Source organism: Manacus candei, unplaced genomic scaffold (genome assembly GCF_025592945.1).
Source record: "Manacus candei isolate 608988 ecotype Guabito, Panama unplaced genomic scaffold, ASM2559294v1 h1tg000094l, whole genome shotgun sequence".
NCBI lineage: Eukaryota > Metazoa > Chordata > Aves > Passeriformes > Pipridae > Manacus > Manacus candei.
Window position 1 is genome coordinate 602,961 of NW_026138142.1, and position 12,593 is coordinate 615,553.

Consider the following 12,593-nt stretch of genomic DNA (forward strand, 5'->3'; position numbering starts at 1 on the left):
TTGTCCTAGTTAGGACAGCTGAGATCAGTTCATCATGGTGGGTGTAACCCAAAACTGTATTCTATAGCCTTCCATGTCATTTCCCAGAAACTAGACTATTGTTGTCAATAGACTATTCGCACCCTCTGCCCATAGAGCATGGTGGGTGTAACCCAAAACTGTATTCTATAGCCTTCCATGTCATTTCCCAGAAACTAGACTATTGTTGTCAATAGACTATTCGCACCCTCTGCCCATAGAGCCTGACTCCTCAGGCTATAAACTAGGTGTTAAGAGGCCTGTGAGATAGAAGGATGTTTCTGTCCTCACACCCTTTGTGAACTCCCCGCCCTGAGGAGAGTACCAAGCATTCCTGCCTGAACTGGAGGATATATAATCTTGGAGTTTTGGAACATTTTTCAACCCACTCGTGGGATCCAGAGGACGGCTGCATCTCATCGCTCTCAACCAGACTTAGACCACCACTGGACTGCGATCACCAGTTCTGGCCAGACTGCAGCAGCTCTCCCACCAGCAGGTTCTTCCCCTCTCCCTTTACTTTGGACTCAAACAGGGCCCAAGGAACACCACTTTGTTCAGGCCCCAGGGTACTGGGTTACACATTTGGGTTTTTGTGGGTTGAGACCAATTGTTTGTTTGTATTATTGTACTTACTGTATTATTTTAATAAATTGTTATTCTGACTTATAATCTCTCCTTTGAGTTGGGTTCATTCCCCCTGCTGGTTAACTTTTAAACCAGCACATTTTGGCGCCCAAACGTCGGGCAGAGAGAGAGAAGTCAGAATCACAATTTCATTTGAAGCATTTGTCTATTTGAATATAGAAACTCCCTGATCACCATGTTGTTTGATGCACTCACATGGATGTTGTATTTGAGCCTGTTCATATTTCCACAGATGGGGTATTATTTGCCTGTTTTGATGCTCTCTTTAAGACCAGGGAGAGGGATCCAAATTGCTTTATTAGTATATTATGTGTATGTCATTCTAACATCAGAAGCAATGAGTTTCATTGTAAATGTGTATTCAGTCCTGTTTGCCTGTCCTGGTTTGGGTTGCTACCTCTGGGGCCTCATTAAAAATCGTACCCAGCTTTTTGGGGGAACAGGGGTGGATGGTTTCCAGCCTCCCACCTCCTTCTTCCCCTTCAGACCTGCTACAACAGTTTTTGAAAATATTGAGTTCCCTTTTGATGTTAAGGACAGCATAATGTTATTGTTAGTGTTGCTCTGTCTGCTCTGTACTGTGTACACCATGTTTAGGGTCAGAAAAGTGCCTTTTAGGGAGGTTGGTTGGACACCTGCCCTGGGAGCAGATAATGCTGAGTGGCACGGGAAGTGGGAGGACATCAGCCAGTATTTGGAAAAGTTTTCTCCTCCAATGATCTGGAAATTCACCCCTGAACAACTGCAGGATCCTGTTAGCATGATAAGACTGGTGAAGGAAAAATGCTCTGGCAGCTCCAGAGATGGCCAGCTCACAGCAACCTGCTGGGCCCTGGCCACTGCCTACCGGGCACTGCTTGACATGGTACAGCACTGTCAGGGCGAGGAGAGAAGGAGCAAATCCGCAGACACCACGTCCACCCAAACCACAGCTGAGTCAGAGGGAGAAAGAAATAAACCAACCGGCACCGTGTCCACACAAACCATCGAGGAGCCAGAAGAACAAACAAAACCAATAGCAGTCGCCCCTGTCCAGAAAAGGAAATCAAAGACTAAATCAGTTCGCATAGCAAATGATGACGAAGAGGCGGGACCTTCACATCCACCGGAGGAGACAGAGCCAGAAATAATCACTCGGTCCCTGTCCCTGGGTGAGCTACGTGAGCTCCGGAGAGAGTTCACACGACAGGCAAATGAGTCCATTCTGACCTGGCTGCTCCGAATCTGGGATGCCGCAGCTAACGATACGATCCTAGATGGGAGTGAAGCCAGACAGCTGGGATCCCTGTCTCGAGATGTAGTCATTGATCAGGGGATTGGAAGGAGGCAGGAAACTCTCAGCCTCTGGCGGCGACTGTTGTCCAGTGTGAGGGAGAGATACCTTTGCAAGGAGGACCTCCACGTACAGCAAGGACAGTGGAACACGATGGAACAAGGTATCCGGTGCTTAAGGGAGTTAGCTGTACTGGAGATAATCTTTTCAGAGGATGAAAGATTCCCTAAGAGTCCAGATGGCGTACAGTGCACCTCCCAAATGTGGTTAAAGTTTGCACGACTCGGGCCAGAAATGTATTCCCGCTACTTAGCAACGCTGCAATGGAGGGAGGGAGAGGACAAGGTGGGAGCATTGGTTAGCAAACTCAGGATTTATGAAGACACTGTCACCGCCCCATTACGAGCCCACGTCTCATCTGTGGAAACCAAACTGGCTGAACACGTCCGAAGCCTGGAAGAGAAAATTGAAGAGGGACACCAGAAGCTAAGAGAAGAGATTAAGGAAGGGATTTTCCATATCTCGCCAGGACAAACAAGAGTCTCTGCTATCAGGAGCCAGCGTCCCCAAGCTAAGGAGAGAAGGTACACTCCACGTAGCGATCTATGGTTTTACCTCCGTGAGCATGGAGAAGATATGAGGAAGTGGGATGGGAAACCCACCTCTTCCTTAGCAGCCCGGGTACGTGAACTGAAAAGAGGAACAAATACCATAAAGAACTCTTCAAGGGTGAACGTTGCTCCAGTCTCTCGTGGGCAAGACTCCAGACGGTACAGGAATGATGATACGTCTGATCCTCTTGAAGGGACCTCCAGGTCATACCCACAAGAAGAGCACAATGAGTACCATGACCAGGACTAGGGGTGCCCTGCCTCTAGCCAGGTAGAGGAGAGGGACAATCGAGTCTATTGGACTGTGTGGATTCGGTGGCCTGGCACATCAGAGCCACAAAGATATAAGGCTTTAGTGGACACTGGCGCACAATGTACATTAATGCCATCAAGATACGTAGGGGCAGAATCCATCTCCATTTCTGGGGTGACAGGGGGATCCCAACAGCTGACTGTACTGGAAGCTGAAGTGAGCCTGACTGGGAAGGAATGGCACAGACACCCCATCGTGACTGGTCCAGAGGCCCCGTGTATCCTTGGCATAGATTACCTGAGGAGTGGGTATTTCAAAGACCCAAAAGGACTTCGTTGGGCTTTTGGCATAGCTGCTGTGGAGACGGAGGAAATTAGACAGTTGAACACCTTGCCTGGTCTCTCAGAGGACCCCTCTGCTGTGGGACTGCTGAAGGTTGAAGAACAATTGGTACCGATAGCCACAGCAACAGTGCACCGTCGGCAATACCGCACCGACCAAGACCCTGTGACCCCTATACATAAGATGATCCGCGAACTGGAGACCCAGGGGGTGGTCAGCAAGACTCGCTCACCCTTTAATAGCCCTATATGGCCAGTGCGTAAGTCCAGCGGAGAGTGGAGGCTGACGGTGGATTACCGTGGACTCAATGAAGTCACACCACCCCTGAGTGCTGCTGTGCCGGACATGCTGGAGCTCCAGTATGAGCTGGAGTCCAAGGAAGCCAAGTGGTATGCCACCATTGACATAGCCAATGCCTTTTTCTCCATTCCTTTGGCAGCGGAGTGCAGACCACAATTTGCTTTCACTTGGAGAGGTGTGCAGTACACCTGGAATCGACTGCCTCAGGGGTGGAAACACAGTCCCAGCATTTGCCATGGACTGATCCAGACTGCACTGGAAAAGGGTGAGGCTCCAGAGCACCTACAGTACATTGATGACATCATTGTATGGGGGAACACAGCGGGCGAAGTCTTCGAGAAAGGAGAGAAGATAATCCAGATTCTCCTAAGAGCCGGTTTTGCCATTAAACGGAGTAAGGTCAAGGGACCTGCTCAGGAAATTCAGTTCCTAGGAGTGAAGTGGCAAGATGGACGCCGCCTAATTCCAATGGAGGTGATTAACAAAATAGCAGCCATGTCCCCACCAACCAGCAAGAAGGAAACACAGGCTTTCCTAGGCGCTGTGGGCTTTTGGAGGATGCATATCCCCGAGTATAGTCAGATTGTAAGCCCTCTCTACCTTGTGACACGGAAGAAAAATGATTTCCAGTGGGGCCCCGAACAACAACAAGCCTTTGAACAAATTAAACAGGAGATTGCCCATGCGGTAGCCCTTGGGCCAGTAAGGACAGGACAGGACGTGAAGAACGTGCTCTACACCGCAGCCGGGGAGAATGGCCCTTCTTGGAGCCTCTGGCAGAAAGTGCCTGGGGAGACCCGAGGACGACCGCTAGGATTCTGGAGTCGGGGATACAAAGGATCTGAAGCCAGCTATACACCAACTGAGAAAGAGATCCTGGCTGCCTATGAAGGAGTTCGAGCTGCCTCAGAAGTAATCGGCACCGAAGCGCAGCTCCTCCTGGCACCCCGACTACCAGTGCTGGGCTGGATGTTCAAGGGAAGAGTTCCTTCCACACATCATGCCACCGATGCCACATGGAGTAAGTGGATGGCTCTGATCACGCAGCGAACCCGGATAGCACAGCACAGCCATATTCATTCATTTTGAATCCTTTGGAATTTAGGAGGTAGGAAAAAAATGAAGTCCTGTGAAAAACATCCTCATGGCCAAGGAATTGGTGGCAGCACCACCATCCTCTTTGGCATAAGAGCCACAAGAGTCTACCAGTAGTTCTGGGAAGAGTGGGGAGAATAAGGGTTTCCCAGAGAACCCCTGGGTAGTGCAAGAAAGACCATTTTCATGGTGTCACAGAGTCACAGAATTTTCAGGGTTGGAAGGGACCTCTGGAGATCATCCAGTCCAAACCCCCCGGGGTCACCTCGACCAGGTGACAGAGGAACATCTTCAGGTAGGTTTGGAATGTCTCCAGAGAGGGAGAATCCACAATCTCCCTGGGCAGCCTGTTCCAGTGCTCTGCCACCCTCAGTTTAAAGAAGTTCTTCCTCATGTTGAGGTGAAACTTCTTGTGTTTTTGTTTATGGCCATCGTTCCATGTCCTGTTGCTGGGCACCCCTGAACATTTCAGGAACTGGAAAATGGAAGGACAAAAATAAATTTGAAATGGGTAGATGAATCTCTGAATTTAACGCACCAGTGGTAAGGGCAAAAGGGAAATAGAGATGTGCTGAGCCACAACCCTAAGGAAAATAAGGGCAAGGGGTGGGGAGAGATGGATTTGGTAACCAGGAAGGAAGCTGAAGGTCACGAAAAACTTTGTTGAGGAAGGTAATGAATTTAAACTGTCTGTGTGACTGCTTGAGCTGGAGCACTAAGGTAAAATAAAACAGACAAACTAGCACTTAAGAAAGAGACCCAAAAATCACAACATTCCTCTTATATAAAAATTTCCAAACCCCTTAGTAACATTTTTTCCTGGAATGAGAGGCAGAAGGGCAGGTTGTACTGGAAAGAAGGAGTTTTCTTAAATAACTATGACAATATAAGAGCCAATTTCTTCCCCAGCTGCAGAAAAATAACTCAGTGATGTGGAGAAGGAAATTGGTCAGCTATCCAGAGGTACTCACCCATCCTTATTTCTTCTCTGTTCTCTTCTGTATTTTCTGAGAAGCAATATATGAAATGGCTCATGTAAATAAAGTGCAAGCACTTAACTGAAACAGCCTCCAAGTCTAGTTAGTGTCACTTGTGATATGTGACAGCAAGTTTGGCAGAAACTCAGACCATTAACAAAATTTAACCCCCTACTACAGAACGCCTTTGGGCTCTCGGCAGCCACCACCGTCCAACACTGGCTGTCTGCCTGTCAATAATTAAAATGCAGTCTAAGAAATAATGGGAAATTACTACCTCTGAATGGTTTCCTGGTAGCTGATTGCCTTGTCCTGAGCTGTAGAAGCTTTCAGACAGATGCTCCCCTTGAGTGAGGGGAGCAAACGAGGTTTGGAAAAGAGCTGCAGACAGGGAGAGGAGGCACAGATCCTGCAGACAGTTTTTTCTTTCTACCTGATGGTCTCCAAAGCTTTCCCTGAGGTTTGGTAGCTTTGTGACCCATTTCACTGGCCATTGCCACAGTGAGCAGTGCTGGATTAGAGCACTGGGGTAACCTGAGTAGCTACACCTCAAACCTGACCTGAGATATGGGTGAGAGGAGAGCCTAGTCTGTGTACAGCATAACATTGACTAAGAGGATTTATACTGAGCCTCTGGAGAAATGGGAAGGGAGTTTTGGCTGACTCCCAGGAGAGGGAGTCCCTCTTCATCCCACCTGGATGTGACTGGGAGTGATTAATTTCCCTCCAGGGAGGAGGGATGAGGCACAGGCTGAGGAGTTGCAGTGGGGAGGGAATCTCAGCGGCAGCCAAGCATGCAGGAGGGGTTGAGTTTTGTCTTCATTAATGTGCAGGCTTCCTTGAAGTAAGGACAGGGTAAAGCTCTTGCTCACAGCATCCTTCTATTATGTTAAATGACACCTCATCCTTTTCATCTGTATTTACACTGCTCTAATGTCAGGCTGTCACAGAGACAAACTGTGCACATTTGGTGCTTAACTTTTCTTCATAAATCCTGCTCTACAGCCATTATTATCATCTATGCTTGAATTCTATCCAGTCCATCAGTGTGTCCCAGTTATGACCTGCCCAGGGAAACCAGAAAATTCAAGGCACATCAACTTAGGCATAGTAAAAACAATCCCTTCTTGTCCCATTGCTCCTGGCCACAACATCAATGCTCTCACTCCCAGCCCTTCCTACTACTACTTACATGCATGGTCCTGAATCTGGGGTTTGTGTCAGGTTTTTCTTCTTTAAATTGTCTCTCATTTCATTTTTCTCTGTCCTGTTTTCCAATCTCCCCAATTTTCTGTCTCAAAAATTTCTACAGACTTATAGAACCATAGAATAGTTTGGGTTGGAAGGGGCCTTTAAAGGCCATCTAATTGCAACACCCCTACCATGGGCAGGGACACCTCCAACTATATCAGGTGATTTAGAGCCTTGTCCAACCTGCCTTTTAATATTTCCAGGAATGGGGCATTTCCTACCTCTCTGGGCAACCTGTGCCAATATTTCAGCACTTTCATTGTAAAAAATTTATTTCTTATATCTAATCTAAATCAATCCCCCTTTACTTCAAAACCATTCTTCCTTGTCCTATCACAACAGGCCCTCCTAAAAAGTTTGTCCCCATCTTTCTTATAGGCCTCATTTAAGTACTGAAAGGCCACAATAAGGTCTCCCTGGAGCCTTTTCTTCTCCAGGCTGAACAACCCCAACTGCCTCAAAGGAGAGGTGCTCCAGTCCTCTGATCATCTTCCTGGCCCTCCTCTGTCATGTGTGTCACTGTTCTTTGGGACAGAGAACACAAACACACCTGTCTGCTCCTCCTTCCCTGGGAGGATACAGCACTTACCTGCCTCTCTTGTGAATCTCTGGCACTCGAATTTGGTGCCATTGGGCACCATAAACACTTTGGTTAATTTTTTGAGAGGAAGGAGGAATGCCAGTGTGACTTGTTTGGGTTGTTCCTACTGTAAGACAACTTATCCTGCTGCCGCCGCAGTGCCACTGTCCAGCCTGGTTTCATTAGGTCTAAGCACTTTAAAATTCTGTATTAAACTCCTAGTACAGACTCACTTAACACATGATTAAAGAACTAAATGAAACTGCTGCAACAAGCATTTTTTCCCACTAAAGCCTCTATATAGAAAAAATTGATAAGATGTCAAGTTTTTCCTTTAACCAATTTATCTTCCCTGCACAGTTAATAGTAAGATCATCTTGAATAACTAATCCACAGCCCTAGAGCAGAAGCTATCATTTATTTTAGCATTTGCATTTAACAAAATTATATTAAAATTCAGCAGGACATGATATGTAATCCAATAACCTGAGGTAATGCAATTCTAGTCCATGTAGCAATTATTCCCACAAATAATCTGACTATACATGACCAGCACAATTTATAGCAAGTCTTATTGTATTTACTGTTATCATAGGGCTAAAGTCAGTAATGAAAAGAATAAATATTCTTTACTTTAAAGAAGTGAATAATTAAAGCATTCACTAGTAAAAATTTCAATTGTTTCAGTACATCAGCTTTGTTGTACCATCAAGGCTTCTGATTTTTACTCCAGCACTAATGTGTATCTTTGACAGCTGTTTGAGGGAATTTGCTATCAAGATTTATTTATTAGTCAAATAATATCTCAGGAATATCTTTACTCCTGCAGAATGTCAAATCAGTATCTCAGTTCCCAGAGAGCCAGTCAGTCCTATCTGGTCATTAATTGTGTCTTGGTATAAACACTGAGGACCTCCAGGACTGAGCTCTTCCAAGCAGAAAGGGCTTTGGATCACTGTGGCAGCTCTGCCTAGGGATGACTTGCATTACTGACCTTACCAGGCTTCTTTATACAAATATATAGTGTGGCTACTGACTTCAGGACTATGATCTGTGTTTATGAATGTTAGAAATAACAAATAACAAATAGCAAAAAAAATGTAATTGTATAAGGAAACCATAGAGTGGTGGCAGCAAAGAGGGTATATTGCCTGCTTGCTCTTCTCTTCTACATTTTCCCTACGTAACCTTACTGGCTATGCCTAACACAGGCTTGGATGGACTTTTGATCTGACTTTGTATGGTCATTCTCCTGTTCTTATGAGTTGTTCATTCAGCTAAGTTTATAGTAGCAATTAGTAGCAACTATTTCACCCCCCTTTAGATTGATAGCACGGTTTTCCTCCTATTACATGGACAAGCTAACAAACCAGAAAGGTATAAATGAATTTTTTTTTCTTTTTTTTCAGAAAGCCCTTCTGTACCTAAGACAGCCATTTACACATGAACTGATGGAGTTGTTGGGTAAGTTCTTCAGGCCTTCATCATAGTCTAGGGCAGCATCAAGTCTGCAAGACATTGGCAATCTTTCAGATGTTTTCAATCGTGTTCCATAAAATATTTTCATCAGAAGACTGCCATTGGTTGGGTTTGGATCAGGCATCAGTATATGCAAAATGTTTCAAACTTCTGCATTAGTCACCAGGGGGAAGGAGATCAAATTCCTCTTTCCTTAGAAACACAAATCCTGCACACAAAACCTCTGGAACTGTGTGCTGGAACCTTTTGCAGCAATGAGGAAAATCAGCATATCAGTAGTACGCCAGTGGCTGAAGGCAACAGGCTTTGGCTGCCCCAAGGGGACCCCAAAACAAGGCTGCTGTCATATTCTCTTGGCTGGGCTGGGCATGGCTGAGAGACAAGCTGAGGAAGACCAAAATCATCAATCCCATCCTCCTTTCCATCCAAGGAAGTTTCTCCCTAACTGTTAATGTTGAGAGAAGTCATGCCAACTTAATATGACAGTTCTGTAGTGGGACTTGTCAAGTAGCTTTGGTGACAGGAGTGTTACCTGTGAATACTGCAGGAGCTGCTGCCCACACTGAACAGATGATGGCTTCATCACATGGCTGACAGCTGAGAAAAACTGGTACATGCTGCCTCCACCAGCTCACTAGGCCAGATTGGCTCAGCTGTAATGTCAAACTGTCACCATAATACAACCTTTCTCCTTGAGATTGTTGTTTCAATGAATTGCCTCAACGTGGTGGGCTCCATGACAGCCCAAGGCAACGTATTTCACAAGTTAAGTATTCATCAAATTCATTCAGCCTTCAGGTTCACATTTGCTACCTCTAAGTTTCTCACTGTTGAATTATGGAGAGGGACCCATAATCATTTAATGAACAGGACAGGCTACTGCTTGTCTCATTCTGTAGGCTGCAGAAGCCTCAGAGGTGTCTCAAGGTTAGCCAGGGGAATAATGGCACTCAGATCTCTGCTGATATTAAAGGACTGTCACAGATTTTGCTCCTAAACCTTAACCTCTTCAAGTAATAAACTACTTTCCTTCTGCTTTATTAGCTATTTCTTCCAGCCTCAGATTCTTTACCTCAGAGCAATAATTCCTCATAAAACTTCACTTTGAAATTGCATGTGTTCCTGTACTTTGCGTTTTATTCCTTGTCTATCAAGCTCTCTTTTCCTTACACCTGACTCTCACTTTACATCTGTAACTGCTTTGCAATTTATCTGCCCTGCAATAATTTTTAATCCCTGTTGCTTTGTTCTTTTTATTGGTTACACCTTTCCATCTCCCCACCTAATCCGTTATTATCTGCCCATAAAAATGCCTGTCCAATTGTTGATGTGACAATGTAAATAGCCCTAATTTCCCAGGGAGCTGAGAACACAACTCCCTGATCAGTTGCTGGGAACTGTCATGATTTAGTGAGTCTGAAAAGTATCTAAGAGTGCATCTACATCACACCACGATGAACAGAGCAGAAATGCTAGAGCAAGCGATGGCCACCCGGGCTCCAGAGCAGCACAGCCCCACCTCTGAGTGCATTAGTTTTGCTAAGAGGCAGAGATTAGCAGCTGGCGTTTATCGCTGTGCTAAGAGCCATGAATAGCTCTTGGGATCTGATCTAGTAACTCTGCACGACTCAATAGCCCACATGATCTGTGTCTGCATCAGATAACTCCACATTAACTGGTGGATGTTTGCGCTGAAATCAGCTGCAAGGTGTAGACGTGGCTAAAGGCAGGATAGATAAAATGATGGTGTCCTAGTGAAGCTGTGCACTAGGGATGGGGGCAAGGGAGTTAAGGAGATAGGGCCATTTTTGACAAAAAAAAAATAAAGCACAGAAGATGTCAGTCCTCTCCTAGATACCTGTGTCTCTGACCCACTGATTGCTACTTCCACTGTATGAAGGAGGCTGCTGTCACACAAACCTGCTCTGTAGAGGTGTCCCAGATGTGGCATTCAGCTCACACAGCCCTGGGGATACCAGGCTGCCTGGGCAAGATGCCTTCCTTGCACTGGTGAAAGTGTTCATAGAAGCTTCACGTTGCAGAATGTCCAGTAGTAGCTTGTCTCCTGAGGCTCCTGAAGCTCTTGGTAAGCAAGTTTGCAGACAACACAGAACTGGGAGGAGTGGCTGATGTACAAGAAGGCTGTACTGCCATCCAGAGGGACCTCGATAGACAGGAGAAATGGGCCAACAGGCACCTCTTGAAGCTCAACAAAGGTGAGGGTGAAGTTCTGCAGCTGGAGAGGAACATCCCCACACACCAGTATGTGCTGGGGGCCGACTGACTGGAAAGCAGCTTGGCAGAAGAGGCACTGGGGGTCCTGGTGGGCACCAAACTGCACATGAGCCAGTGCAATGGCAATGTGCCCTTGTAGCCAAGGTAAATGGTGTTCTGGGATGCATTATGAGGAGCATTGACAGCAGGGGATGGGTCAGTGCTAAATATAGGTAATATTGGTCTGAATTGTTGCTGGAATAGGGGAGAAACAGACTGGCTTACTCTGAGGCCACCCAAACAGCCTTCTTCCCCTACAGCTCCTAAGTGTGCTTCCCTGCAAAAACATGTCCCCCCCGTTACCTCTCTCCAAGCCTAGTGCAGAGCAAGTCAGGCACTGTCTCCAGCAGACCTTTGCAGAAGCAAGGCTCCTTGCAGAAGCAAGGTGTATTTTTGCAAAGAACATGTATTTGCAATTCCTGTCACTGTGAACAAGCCAAAGGTCAGTTCTCACCTCTGCCCATCTCCCCAGCACAGCACAGTCTCTCTCCCCAAGATATGACCCAGATAGCTTTTTCCACTTAAGAATGCAGCAGCTGCACCAGGGTTGCCCTTCAGTCATGTGTTTCTTAGGTTCATAGATTTGTAATGCCAGGAGGGAACATCAGGATCAGTGAGTATGACAGCACCATAACACAGGGCATAACATTTCACCTGGTAATTCCTGCATAATTTCTGCTTGAACTGAGTAAAGCTTACCAAGAGAAATCCAGCAGTGATGCAGAATCCACAAAATCATTAGATGGAGTATTACCAGGGCTGTAAAAAGTTATTTTGTATTGTTATCCTGAATATGTCCAGCTTGAAGTTCTGGCACATGATCTCACTTTGTCTTTGCCTGCTCTTTTCCACAGCCCTCTGCCTTCAGTAATTTTTTTCCTTAATAGGTGCTTAAAGTCTGTGAGTAAGACACATATTTATTTCTCAGTAACCTTCCTCTTGAAATTAAGCTTTTTGCCTAAACTCAGATAATTTTCAAAAAATATAAGTGGTTATTCTAGTGGTAATGACTGCATTGCACCTTTATTCAGACCCCAAGATAATTTCTGACTCTTGGACACATTGCAGCAGCAAACAGCAGTAATATCTCCTTCTTTCTTTTTGTTCCATTTTCCCTTGGTTTTACATCTGAGGCTCCCATTAGCTCTCTGAGCCACACAATTTTATTGGGCAACCACTGTACACTGTTTATTGACCATGACCTCCCATCCCCTCCCCAGGTTGATGCCTTCCAGGAGGCAGCCCCACATCCTGTCAGCACCACACACAACTCCACTTCCCAGAGACATATGCTGGCATTTGGGTACATTAAAAGCACCTGTTATTTAAATCATTCCACCTTACAGAATACTGTAAAACTGCCCTTCCCTCACCATTATTCACCTCTGACAGCTACTGCTCCAAACCACAAACCTTGCCAATAATGAAACAATCTTTTCCTTTGGATCATTAATAAATGCATTGCATTGAGCTACACCCTATCTACCACTCA